This window comes from Photinus pyralis, unplaced genomic scaffold (assembly GCF_008802855.1).
Source record: "Photinus pyralis isolate 1611_PpyrPB1 unplaced genomic scaffold, Ppyr1.3 Ppyr1.4_LG8, whole genome shotgun sequence".
In the NCBI taxonomy this organism is placed as follows: domain Eukaryota; kingdom Metazoa; phylum Arthropoda; class Insecta; order Coleoptera; family Lampyridae; genus Photinus; species Photinus pyralis.
In genome coordinates this window covers 10526064-10537975 of record NW_022170819.1, presented here as the reverse complement: position 1 = coordinate 10537975, position 11912 = coordinate 10526064, and positions in this window count along the sequence as shown.

Here is an 11912-nt window from a genome sequence, read left to right as displayed (position 1 = left end):
AAAGTTTTGCGCGTTTGTAGTACGACTTTCTGCGTATGTATTCTGTTTATTTTTTTATTAGAGACGGCGGTTAGGTTAGGTCGAAATGTGTAGTAGATTGCAGTTAGGTTAGGTGGAAATGGACAGTTAGGTCGAGATGTGTTATTGAGTTAAATCGAATTTTTTTACTTTGTACTTCATCTTGAACTTTGAACTTAACCTAACCTAACCTAACCATTTTACTTTGAACTTGATATTAAACTTTGAACTTAACCTAACCTAACCTAACCTAACCTAACCTAACCAAACGTAACTTAGTACTAACTCAACCTAATCGTTTACGTTCACGAATGTCTTTTAATTGGTTTCCTTTTGCATTTCAAAATTTGTCCTCTCATCAGTTAGGTTAGATCGAGAGCTTTCTAAAGACACCCATGAACCACTACCTACTACGTTCCGTTTTCGAGATATCACGATTTAAGTGTTTTTGTGGTGTCAAATTACAAATCACTATATCTCCGTTGTTTACCGTCCGATCTCGACGAAATTTGATATTTGGAAGTTTGTAGACTTGAGACATCCGTTCCCATTGTTTCGGTACTTCTATCTCCATTCCGAAATTTTGACCGTCCTATCGCTTAGATTACATCGAGACCTTTCCAAAGATACCTATAAAGCCCCATCTACGACGTACCGTTCTCGAGATATCGCGTTTTAAGTGTTTTCGGTGGTGTCAAATTACAAACGGCTATATCTCCGTTATTTACCGTCCGATCTCGACGAAATTTAATATTTGAAAGTTTGTAGACTCAGGACATCCGTTCCCACCTTTTAGGGAATTCTATCTCCATTCCGAAATTTTGACCGTCCCATCGGTTAGATTACGTCGAGAGCTTTCCAAAGATACCTATAAAGCCCCATCTACGACGTACCGTTCTCGAGATATCGCGTTTTAAGTGTTTTCGGTGGTGTCAAATTACAAACGGCTATATCTCCGTTATTTACCGTCCGATCTCGATGAAATTTGGTATCGAGAGGTGTGGGGACTCGGACAATTCGATTCCGTCATTTCCGAGCTCGTATCTCAGTTTCCAAAATTCGACCCTCCCATCGGTTAGATTAGCTCGAGAACTTTCTAAAGACACCCAGGAACCCCTATCTACGACGTTCCGTTTTCGAGATATCGCGTTTTAAGTTTTTGATAAAAAATCCAAAAAACGGTTATTGCGTAGATCGTCTAGAAATGTCGCGAAACGCGTGATTCCGAAGTATCGAGGTCGCAGGTCGAAAGACGACAGAGAGGCGTCGATATCTCGAAAAGGGGAGGGGATAGGAAAAAATTGAAAATCCCGTTTCGAGCCCCCGGCGGGGCGCAGCTACGATTTAAATTTGGTCCAGATCGGCCGGTAAATAAGGGAGATATTAAGAGATGCGCGGCCCTTTAAAACGCATCCGTGCGCGTGGACTTAGAAAAAAAAGGCACACCCCCGCCACCCCGAGCGACACTGGCCCCCCCTTCGGCCACAGGCTGACGCCCGACGCCTACTGAAGACGCGGTCTAAATTTTTCCCGTGTTATACGTATAAGTTCGGAGATCGATCGCGTACGAGTAGATACGGAAGTGTATATATAAAAATGAGTATATATATATATACCCGTTTGTGAGAAAATGTTTTTTATCGACTTTTCGCGACCCATTTGTTGTCGATGAGGGAAGGATACAATTTGGACGGTTCGAGACGGCGGCGTCGAATGACGTCGCCAAAATGCGAATCTCGGTAATGGAAAGTCGCAGGAGAATATGATAGGTATTGTCGGAAAGCTCTCAACGCCGAGGTTACGATAGTTTAGGTTTAGTGTGGATCGTACTCCCAATTCCCTCGGTGGTCGAGGCGGATCGAAAAAAATTGTAAAAGTGACGTAACGTAACGGCTACGGATTCCGAAAGTACCGAGTCCGTAGGTAGTATAACTTCTCCTCCAGGTCCGAAAAGGTGTTTTTTCGCGTTTTTTTCACGTCTTACGGCAGCCCCCCCGCCGGTGGGCGATAAAAAATTCCAATGTACGCGGTTCGGCGCGGTCGTCCTCGGTACCCCCCCGGGCCGCGGCGACGTCCGCGTGACACTTACCTTCGGTCCTCCGGAGGGCGTTTTATGGGGAAAAACACGAAAAGGGGGGTGGCGCGGGGGGAAAACTGGTCGAGCGATTTGCCCGGTTTTTATATATTTTCATGTCCTCGACGTACTCGACGATTCTAGGAGTTTTCGTGAAAATCCTGCTTCGGGTAAAAAGTCGGCTTATTTGCTTATTGTAGTGTGTTCAATGTGCATCCGAAGGTACCCACTTGGATCTATAAAAAGTGGTTTTTTAATTTTTAAATTTGAACGACGGATTAATCTTCGAATCGCCATATCTTCGTCGTTTAAATTCCGATCTCGTTCAAATTTGGTATACGTACGAACGGATACTTGCGATGTCCGTCGATACCCCCCCCCCCCCCCCCCCCAAATACGTGTATAAATACCAGCCCGTGTAAGACAAACTTTTTTTAATCGTCGCGATCCGTTTATCGTCCGGAAATGTAAACAAAGGGCGGTACTCGAACGGGCCGCGGCGGCGCCTACGGCGCGCGTCGCGACGCGCGTCGCCCGGCGTCGCCAAAATGCGAATCTCGGTAACGGAAGGTCGTAGGAAGGCGCGAGAGGTATCGTAGGAAAGGTCTCGGCGACGCGGGTCGAATGGGTTAGGTTACGTTTAGGATAGGTTAGATTCCGGATATGATGTATGTCTATCAAACCTAAGGGCACATCTTGAACTAATCCAAACGCGGTTTTGATCTAACCTATTCTAACCGAAATCTCCCCTAAGCGCGATCTAACCTAATCGCGCATGTCGCCCTAACCTAACCGCGATCTCGCCCTAACCTAACCGCGATCTCGACCTAACCTAACTGCGATCTAACCTAACTGCGATCTAACCTAACTTCGATCTAACCTAACCGCGATCTAACCTAACTCCGAAAGTCGATCTAACCTAACCGCGCACGTCGACCTAACCTATCTTCGATTGCCCGTAATTTAAACATTTATGCGATTTTTAACGAATTTCGACGTCGGAGTGCTCAAAAAAGTCACTTGGGGGCACCAAAACTTCGCCAAATTTGTACCCTCACTTCGTCTCGCTGTCTGGAGTCGATTTCGGCAAAAAACGGAAATTATTAATTTTTCGTCAAAATTTTCGCGAAAAATGCCGTTTTCGTATCGATCTCGATTTAACGCGCTCGCGATCGTACCGCGGGGACCGCGGGGCAAATTTATAAAAGGTCCACTCTAAAGTGATCGTTTAGAAGCGAAAAGTCCCCGGAATTCCACCGGCGAGTGCCCGTTTTGCGCCCATTTTCGGGAGCATTTTCATTTTTTCTTCGACGTCCTCTCCCGGAGACGCCGTCGATTTTTCGGGGGAAGTGAAGTTGTCGTAGAATAGCCTCGTCCTTCCTCTTTCGATCGCCGCCTCGACCTCCCGAATATCTCAAATATTGGCGAAATTACGAATTTTTTTGTAAAGGTGTGCAAAATTCGAAAAACAAAAAGCGCCCTCTACCGCCGAAACCGTAAATCTTTTATGAGAATTTTTTTTCGTTTTTGCAATCTCCGCGCCAAAACGCATAAGATGACGTCGAAAGAGCGACGATTTTTGACAATTTTTTTTTTCGATTTTTTCGAAGGAAGGGGATAGTATGGAAATTTTTTCGTTTTAAATTTTTTCGAATAACTTTCGAAGCGGGCCTCGTATTTCGACGAAACCTTTTGTAACGTGTCCTTTGAGGTAAAATGCGACGTCCGACGCGTCGATCGATCGAATCGGCGGCGTTTTTGAATTTTCGAGATTCGTACTTACAAGGACACGTCTCTCGGCTTCGGCGGCTGCGCCGCCTCGCCTCGCTAATTTTTTCGATTCCAGAACGCGACCGATCGACGCGGGAACCCCACCGCGATCGACGGCATCGTCGTAGCGGTCGTCGTTTGCGAAAAAGCGTCAAAATAAGAGGAAAATGCGAATTAAGAGACATTTGGAGGGGGTGGAGGGTGGTGCGACCCGAGATATTTACGAAGCGCCGTTCGATTGCGAAGTCGACAGTCAAAACCGAAACTCGATACGACCTCTCGTTCGCACGCTACCGCGTCTAGACTTTACCTCTACGCGGCGGGGGGGCGCGGGGGGGTGCGAGGTCGACGAACGGCGCGTCGAAAACTGCGCGACGTCCCGCGTCCAGTTCGCCGTATTAAATTTCGCGAAACGCATTTTTTCGTTACTCGACCCCCCCGCCACCCCCCTCCTAAAAATTAGGGCTTCACGAAAAAAATACGAGAGGGCGTGTCGTCGGACGCTCTCGAGATTTAAAAATTTTAAACAAATTTGACGGTCACGTTTGCTAACGATTCGCGAAAAGGTGTCCGAAAAAGGTAACTCGCTCCTCTTCGTCACCTCCACGTGCCTCGACGGCCCGCGATCGAACCCCGACCCGTCACCCCGGAAGCGGCCTCGAACTACGAGTCCGAGACGGAAAACCGCAACTCGATCCGCCCCCCCGTTCCCCCGCCGCGACCTGCGGACTTTACCTCCACGTAGCGGGGGAGTGCGGGGGGGTGCGAGTTCGCGCGACGGCGCGTCGGAAGCGTCTCGACGTCCCGCGTCCGTTTCGACATCTCCCCCTTCGCTCGACTCGGTTTCCTATTTTTCCCGGGGGAAAAACCGTTTTACCCCAAAAAAGCGCACTTTTTCTTAAAAAATTCACAAGCGCTCCGCTTCGCGTCGCGCGCCTCGCCCACCGCACTATTCTTTCGCGCGACGAGGTCGGCTAACGGCGCGCAACGTAAAGTTTTTCCGTAACTCTTCTCCTTCGTCCGCCGCGAATTTTCAAAGTCGCGCTTATGTCGGAAAACGACCTCCAGGGCAAAGTTCGCGTCCCACCCCCACCTCCCTCGGTGGTCGAGGCGGATCGAAAAAAATTGTAAAAGTGACGTAACGTAACGGCTACGGATTCCGAAAGTACCGAGTCCGTAGGTAGTATAACTTCTCCTCCAGGTCCGAAAAGGTGTTTTTTCGCGTTTTTTTCACGTCTTACGGCAGCCCCCCCGCCGGTGGGCGATAAAAAATTCCAATGTACGCGGTTCGGCGCGGTCGTCCTCGGTACCCCCCCGGGCCGCGGCGACGTCCGCGTGACACTTACCTTCGGTCCTCCGGAGGGCGTTTTATGGGGAAAAACACGAAAAGGGGGGTGGCGCGGGGGGAAAACTGGTCGAGCGATTTGCCCGGTTTTTATATATTTTCATGTCCTCGACGTACTCGACGATTCTAGGAGTTTTCGTGAAAATCCTGCTTCGGGTAAAAAGTCGGCTTATTTGCTTATTGTAGTGTGTTCAATTAGATTTTAAAGATCTTGATTTGTGGGTCGCATTAAACGTTTTTCGAAAAATAGCGGTGTTACTAAATTGATATTAATGTTAGCAAAAATGTTTAATTACAAAACATGGCCACGGGAAGTTTACCGAGCTATTGCAATTAAATGCTTTAGTGGAAAATATAGCGTACATGTTGTGCTTTCTATAACATAAATGTCAAACAAATGTTTAATGGTTTGGAGCACTCGGTTATTTTAGTGCATTCAATTTAATTAGATGCATTTGTGGTAGAATTTCATTTCATTATCTCCAAATGCGACATTGCGAATAAATTTCTATATGCGCCAAACCAAAAACGTAAAATGTCCATTTTACACCTCGTTATTATGGTTTGCATTAAAACTTTGGTAATAAACGAGTGACTTTATATTGACAAGACAATAATGACCCCCATTACAATTCCGCCAAGTGTGTTCCAATAAAATCGTTATTGCGTGTCAAAGAAAGCGATCGCGAATAGCATTTTATTTGTTATTGGGGAAACATTAGTGGTTTATACATATCCAGCACATGAAGCCAGCAATAAAAATAGAGGAGTTTTGAATCCTTTTTGTATGTATCAACTTTGAGCTTCATCTATAAGATCCCTTCTTTTTATTACGTTCACCTTATGGTAATAAGCATAGCTGTATACTTTCCCAAGCTTTTAAAGTGTACTTATTTTCATTTGAGTTAGGTAAAGGACTTTGTGAAAGTATCGTGTATCGTTCGCTTATACATTTTCTCATTAGATATTTAATATCTTCGCCAAATAATTATATAAACTTTTTCAATTTCCAGACCTCCTGACATGCGAATATTCATAAATAGTAATTAGAAAGGGTAAATCAGCTAGCAACGTAAGAGTAGTTCATTACACATAACCCTACGGACTAATTAAATTACTGTCAACGTATTAAAAAAATATGACTTGTTAACGTGCAATTAATTTGGAACATGTCTACGTTTTTGAGGAAATAAGTAAATTAGATAGTTGATGTCTTAATTACTTCTACTCCTTCATCATACCTCTGGTTAGGTAATCTTCATACGCCTTAATTAAATTACTTATGTATGTTACGTTTTTGTATGTTATGGTTGATTTGCCACAAACACATTCACAGGATATGTAACGTGGTAAATAATAAATGACATATGAAATTGGGGGTGGTTCTTGATATGTAATTATTAGAATATTAATACATATTAGTAAATGGGGCTTGAGGCGAAACGACCCTGTAAAACAAATGTCATTGGGCGCGTTCACCAGACGAAGCGCTTCATGAGCGTTACCTAAAGGCGAGGCGGGAATACTCTAGCAAGGTTTCTTGCTCTAGTTGCTCGCTGATAGCACTGTCGAAGTGTACATACCACAGTAAGTCAGAGGTACGTTGGTCTTTACACCTCGACAGTGCTATCAGACAGCAACCCGCGCGAAAAGCCTTGCTAGAGTATTCCCGCCTTTAGGTAGCGCTCATGAAGCGCTTCGTCTGATGAACGCGCCCATTCATTCGCAAAAACACTTCGCATTGATAGGAAATATTCAACTTTATTTATAAATGGACCAAACGCAATATAGGTATAATGAATAACCGTCAGGTACTAAAAGCAAATTAATTGTATACTTTTTCTACAGAGAACCTGTACGTTAAGTTTAATGTTAGTGATACATCACAAGGCGGATTGTCATATACAGAGTGCCCCGTCATTACTTTTTGTGTGGACGAACCGGTTATATGATCCTAGTTTGACACCGTTTTTCCAATGTGGAAATAAAATTGAATCTCCAGCTGCTCTTTGCACGGACTGCTTACAAAATCCTCGTCTTGTTACCGGATTGAGAATGGTGGTCGGCAACAACACTAATATTTACAACTATTCACAACATGAGTGTATTACGCACCGAGTGCGAAAGTAGGTTATTTTTCGAAGAATTTTAATCACCCTAGGCGCTGCATGGTGATTATATTCTAAGAAAAATAACCTTTCGTCGAGGTTCGTATACGATTTTATTCACGATCATCATTATAATCATTCCATTAACAACTAAATTGTACTACCTTCTAGCGGGCGATCAAAAATGAGTTGCTGTCGAGTCGCCTTTGGACGTTCAAGTTAAGTACGACTTCCCGTGTAAACAAAAATTCCAAAGGCGATTCGACAGCAAATCATTTTTGATCGCATAGTACTGCTCAAATGTCAAATTTGGTGAAAAAAAATGGAAGCGTACAATTACAGCAAGCATTTAACTTCCTGCGTTCTCGATGGGTGGCCCTGTACATTCAAATAATTGACAGATGTGATGAGTTTGTTCGTCTACCTTTCCTCGTCTAACTCGAGAACAAAACGAGACAGCGATGTCAAACCTTCGCCAATCGATTTGTACGAGTTCAAATATCCGTGTCGTGTAACTCCTCCACTTAGAGATTAGATGGTCGTATTATTATAAAGTAATACGCTCACATGCGCCAGCGATATTAACTCTTGCGCCATTATCATTTTTTAGCAATCCGAGAATACATTTGGGAGGGGCCAAGTATACGTAGTCCCCCCCCCTCCTTATAAAACGATTTTGCTGCAATTTTAACAGTAAGGTCGGGGGGGGGGGAAGGAGTTTATCCAACGGTACGATACATTATCTAGTAGTATCACTAGCAACGGAGATATATAATGTATTTTGGAAAACGAAGTGTCAAAACAGAGCACTACTGTTGTTGAGCGACATCAACAAGAAATCGGCGAAATCTTATAACTGTTTGTCTATGAAGTGTTCCATCTTGAGTATAGTACTAACGTGGTAAAGAATTTCAGGTACTCAAGTAAAATTTATAAAAATTAATTTTACTTGAGTACCTGAAATTCTTTACTACGTTCATATAACGGTTTTTGGCTTCACGTCAGTGGCGTACGCAAACCTATGCTGACTGAAACGTTGAATGTGTTCCTTTATAAAATGAAGTTGGCTTAGTGGACTTCAAATAAATGAAAACCTGTTTGCATTAACTAAGGTGTCAATTACCTTTGCGATGATAAAATAGATCAGCTAAAAGTAATTGGATATGGATACCGGATGCGTAATTAAGTACCTACACATCGGAAGATTTCTTAAATAATAAATGTTTTGAAGCAATTGCCGGCAGCTCTAGCGTTTTTGAAATTGACTCCCCATCTAGAATGAACATTTCAATTTTAAGTCACCAACTTTGTCATTGTAATAGTGTGGTGTCACACTATGCGTTTTTACCGCTCCCGCTAAAACGGATGCGGTTTGACAGGATGAGATCTACTTGTCACACTATTCCGGTTTAACGGGATGCGTTTTTGCTATATTTTGGCAGTCTAATAGTGTCATGTCTCAATTATTGTTAAAGATGGTTTGTGCGCTTGAGGTGGAAGGGCTATTGCGAAAGCAGATATATCGTCAATATTGGATTGATCCTTTTAATTCAGGACGAGAATCTAATAATAGGTTCGCGAAGTTTAATGAAAAAATTCGAATGAACAAGAAAAATTTTTTTGTATATTACCGAATGTTCAAAAATTCAATTTCTACCCATGATTTCTACCTTCAGTTTTTATCTACATACTCTTTAGATTGTTTTTCCCACAGTGCAGTTTTTGCATGCACGCATTCGATGAATAAATCGACATCAAACATTGTAAACCTAACAAAACACCCGGTTGCAACGCTCAGTGTGACAACTGATGACAACCAACGTGTAACAACACGTGGTTTCATGTCATTGTGGTTGTCATGTCATCCTGCGCGGCGGCAGCAGGATGCGATTGCATCCGGTTGGTGCGGCGAAAACGCATATAGTGACTGGTACCATTTAATAACGTGTGATATTATCATCCCGTCAAACAGGAGCGTTTTAGCGGGAGCGGTAGAAACGCATAGTGTGACACCACACTTACGTACACAAAATGATGGAAGGAACACCGGACAGTCGCATTGTCAACAGCGAAACCTATATGAATGGCATCCATATCAGGATAGCTAATGCAAACAGTAACCCTTTTCTCATTAATCAAAATAATCTATGGGTATCATAAATCGAAAAGTAAACGAAAACAATAAATTAGTTTGAGTTACGAGAACGAGCCTTATTTTCATAATGCAACGTTCAAAACACAAAGTAAATATTTATTCAAAAATCTACTCATGGGGTAGTTAAGGATATACTTTGTAATATAAAACAAATATAAATTTCTTTCAATATATATAATAAGAACACGGTACTGTAAATACACATTTGAGGGTTTGCCCATTAGTATATGTTTTACTTTTTCCCCGTTAGATCAGGTATAACTATAATACACAAAGTCGTACATATGTGGAATTCTGCGTTATCCATGAGAGAGATTAAAAGGTAATAACTGGATGCGATTGAAAAAATTCGTATATGCGTGTGCATTTAAGACGATCTACTATTAACAGATAATTAATTATTTATTATAGAGATTTTTGTCTGACACCTACTTCATCAATTCATTCTGCTAGATATTACATTTTCTCGGTCTGAAACGTGATACCCGGTCAGATTCTTATTCTCTCAAGTCTCAATTCGCGTTAGATAGGTTTCTTTCTGTTATGATTAACCATTAAGAGTGTGAATCAGATAATATGATATAACACATAATTAACTTTGTAAATAATATCTACTTTGATTAGTTCTCGAACAAATTTTGTTTACTCGGGAACTAAATCTATAAATATGATTAATTCGGGTCAGCGCCAAAGAAATATCGGGAAAAAAATCGTAATAAATTTTGCAATTTGAGAATCTTTATTACGCCCCTCACAGCCCCGTTCTATAAAGAGTTCTCATTCGAAAAATAATAGTTAGCCTACGCCACTGATATGAAGGTACCTAAATAATACCATAGACCTTTGGTCTATGATAATACCTAGTTAACGGATTTGTTTGAATTTCTTAATTTTGGTGCATCATGTCAATAACAATAACGATACTCGTATACTGCAATCAGATTATAAGTTAGTATATTCTTCAACGAGTGTGGAATGGTGGCTATTATTCACGTGGATAAGTTTCTCACACTAGTGAAGCGAGTGTTGGAATCATCGAAGTATTCTAAGACGGGACTCCACCAAGCTGGGCTAGCCCGGTGGCATCTCCGACCTTCCCGGCGGTACAACATGGACTTAAATTCGACTACAGCAAACTGGGCAGATGTGTCGGCTTTGCAGAGAGTTCTTGTTCTTCATCCGAGATTATTTGACGGCAACGAAATTTTTAGCACTGGAAATGCTTATGTTTTGTATGGGTATGAATTTACCAAGTTTGCCGAGTAGAAAAGAAGACAAGTGGTGTCGCGTCTAGTGTTGATTGTACCGTACTCGACTGCAATCGGTAGATTCAAGAAAAGTCGCGGATACTGTCGATACGGTACTCACTTAACAGTGCGCAAGGGTTTTGTTAATTCGAATCTAAATTTTTCGCACATCGCCCGTGATGGTATTACACGCATGTTACGACGCTCAGTTCTAGAACGGATTTTGTTTTTATTTTTTCACAAAAAAGTACGTACTGTATTGATTATCTTTTTTACGATGACGGACGAATATAACGATGTCTGTACAAAAAAAAACAAAAGTTGAAAACTTTGTTGGTTTCAACAAGATTCGCATTCGCGCAAAATGCCCTAATAGTGTGAAAATATCTATCGGATAAATGTCCTGGGAAATGAAAAAATTTGTCCGATATTTATTTTCGTACGATTTGGCGTTGTGCGCAGGTGGACCATGCTGTTTAACACCAACAGTTTCCAACTTTTGTTTTTTTTTTGTACCATACATCCTTGTATTCGTAATAAAAAATGTTGTTCAATACGTACTTTTAAAAGAATTAAGTTGATGATGATTTCTCCGAAAGGAAACGTTGTATAACAATTTCTCAACGCTGTAAAGCTCAAATAATGGCAATTAGAAGTGTTTTTTATTTGTTGTATCTGTTCAAATAAGATCAGGACAAATTAATAACAAAATCGGCAAATTTCGGTTGTTCTGGCGTGTCGTCGGAAGTAATCGGAATGTTCAGGTTTTCTTTACTGCCCGTTAATGATCCTTTAATTGACCAACGTCTTCCTAATTTGACGATCGTCGTATCTTCTATGGTTTCCGAGATCCCATGATACACATCCTTATCTTGGACATAGTGTATACGTACCAGTAGGTATACAGTGCGTTTGATATAAGGTCACCTCACTATCTCTTTTATTTGGCGAAATACAAAAAAGTTGTCAAACATAATTTTATATGTGACATTACGATCTTTCTGATCGCATATTGCTAGGCATATTGAAACTTCCGGTATCTCTTCCGGTTTAATCTGAAAACTTTTGTTTTTCAAATACAGTGCTTATGTTTTTTTTACGATGTTTGAAAAAAGCAATTAATGTGCGACAATATAAAATATGCATATGGTTCACATACAAAAAATTCGTTAACCCGCTTGTGAGCAAGAGGCGA